The 2327-nt window shown below is 40.7% G+C and overlaps 1 protein-coding gene across 3 annotated transcripts in view; it reads left to right on the top strand.

Annotated features, from left to right (window-relative positions):
- Positions 1 to 2327, top strand: part of Dnajc5 (DnaJ heat shock protein family (Hsp40) member C5) — a 57383-nt gene that overhangs the window by 32289 nt on the left and 22767 nt on the right. The window contains exon 1 of one of the 3 annotated variants that reach the window (XM_023704286.1): positions 2054 to 2124. The exons of the other annotated variants lie outside the window; for them this stretch is intronic. The gene's annotated coding sequence lies outside the window, so the exon portion shown is untranslated. Of the gene's footprint in view, positions 1 to 2053; positions 2125 to 2327 lie in introns of those variants that run through there. 3 annotated transcript variants of the gene reach the window in all.

The raw sequence follows: 2327 nt of genomic DNA, 5'->3' as shown, positions 1-2327 counted from the left end.
TGGTTCAATCCCCCAGCACCACATGCCAGCCGGCCCCGCCCCCTGGTGGGCTGAGCTGGCCACACACACACACACACACACACACACACAGAAATAAATAAAATTGAAAAAAAAAAAAAAGAATGTGTGTGTCACTGTGTTTGTGGGGTTTATTGCTTTGGGGGGGTGGAGTTTGGGGTTTAGAGACAAGATCTCACAGTGTAATTTGGGCTGGCCTAGAGCTCGTGATCCTCCCTCCCTGCCTTCCTTTAGGCTAGGACTATAGATATGTACCACCATGCTCGGTTAGTGCTGTGTAATTAAAAAAAAATGGTTGTTGTACGTAGATCATTTTGGTGGATATTTTTCATTCTTTCCTGAAAATTTAGGATTCTATCCTAATCATTTCCTTTTAGCCCAAATAATTTTCTTTGGTATTTCTTTGCAGTGGGTTAGCTTATCTTTATTTAAAAATGTTTTTACTTTTTGTATTTTAAGATAATTTTGCTAGAAATTTGAGTTGTGGTTTGACTTTTTAAATTTTATTTTTACAGGACTGGGGATATAGCACAGTGGCTTGAGTGCCTACCTGGCAAGTGCAAGGTCCGGAGTTCAATCCCTGGTACTACCAAAATAAATAAATAAGTAGGTTAGTTAGTTTTATTTTTAAGAAATACAAAGTAGTGGAAAAAAAGAAAAAGGAGGAGAAAAAGCATTAGAGGGGGCTGGTGAGATAGCTCAGTGGTCTAAAGCACCTGCTTAGGCAAGCTTAGGCAGGTGCAGGGGACCACAGTTCGATCTCTGGCACCACATGCTGCGACATCCCGGCCCTCAGGGCAGGCTGAGCTGGCCAAAAAAAAAAAAAAAAAAAGGAAGAAGAAGCATTTGAAGTGATGCCCAGGGCCAGGGAGATGGCTCAGTAGAATAAGTGCTGCTTCCCTGGCAAATGCAAGGGCCTGAGTTCAATCCCCGGTTCGGCCAAACAAAAAAACAAATGATGCCCCCCCCCCAAAAAAAAGGAGAAGGCCCAAGAGATAGCTCAGTAGAATAAGTGCTTGGTGCAGTGTCCTGAGTTCAGTCCATGGTAATGAAAAAAAAAATGATGATGCTAAATTTTACTAAACAAAGTAGTAGGAATTGAACAGTGGTTTGTTTGTTCATTGTACCAGGGATTGAACTGAAGAATTTACAGTTGCTAGGCAGGTGCTTATGCTGTTGAACCATCTCCCTGGCCCATTGGTTGCTCTATTACATGATGTTGTCTTCAATGTAGTTGTTTAGGTTACCAGATATAAACATGAAAATTTGGTTAAAAACAAAACAGCACAACAACATAAGAAATTAAAAAGAAAAAAAAATAAGAAAAAAGAAAATTTAGGCCTAATTGCTTCTTTCAAAAGACCAGCAGTAATCCACACTACAATTATCCATATTATCCTGTGTATATATGTAAATATATTTTCCCTTCTTTCTTTTGCCCTTTTTCCTCATTCCCATTTTTCACTTCCATTGAATAAATTCTTTCCCTTTCACAGTATCCATTGTACCTTTCAGATTTTATTTACACTTGCTGGTTCTCTGGTTTAACTTGTTTTTGTAATGTGATGGTAGGGGTGAGCCCAGAGTTTCACAAAGTTAGCAAGCACTCTGAGCTACTCTTTGTACATTGAAGAGATGCTGTGTTGTCTCCTGGCATCCATGTTCTCTGTTGAACCAAACGTAATTGGACGTGCTCCCTGTGGAATGTATCAGTTCTCTCTGGGTGTTTTCTTTCTTTTTTTTGGGGGGGGGGTGGTTGGGCAGAACCAGGGATTGAACTCTGGACCTTGCACTTGCCAGGGAAGCACTTATTCTACTGATCCATCTCCCCAGCCTCTCTGGGTGTTTTCAAGGTTTGAAAGATCAAAGATCTTTTGATCTTTGGTTTCAGCTGTTTATGATGTGCCTGGGTGTGGCTTTGCTTGTTCTAATCCTGCTTAAGGTATTCTGAGCTTCTTAAATCTTTACTTTCGTGTTGCTTACCCAATTTTTTTTTTTCTTTTTCTTCCAGAATCAGGGATTGAACTCAGGCCCTTGGGCTTGCCAAGGAAGCACTTACTCCACTGAGCCATTTCCCCAGCCCCGCTTACCTAATTTGGAGAATTGGTACCCATTGTATTTTCTTTTTTTTTTTGAGGAACTGGGGATTGAACTCAGGCCCTTGTGCTTGCCTGGCAAGCACTTATTCTACTGAGCTATCTCCCCAGCCCCTATCCATTGTATTTTCAACGAGATTACATGACCCCATTCTCTCCTGGACCCCAGTTATGCATATTTCACCTTTCTTTTTTTTTTTTTAACATTTATTT

This window comes from Octodon degus, unplaced genomic scaffold (assembly GCF_000260255.1).
Source record: "Octodon degus isolate 3935 unplaced genomic scaffold, OctDeg1.0 scaffold00194, whole genome shotgun sequence".
Classification (NCBI taxonomy): Eukaryota; Metazoa; Chordata; class Mammalia; order Rodentia; family Octodontidae; genus Octodon; species Octodon degus.
The sequence above is the reverse complement of the archived record's forward strand: the minus strand, read 5'-3'. Positions and strand labels throughout refer to the sequence as shown.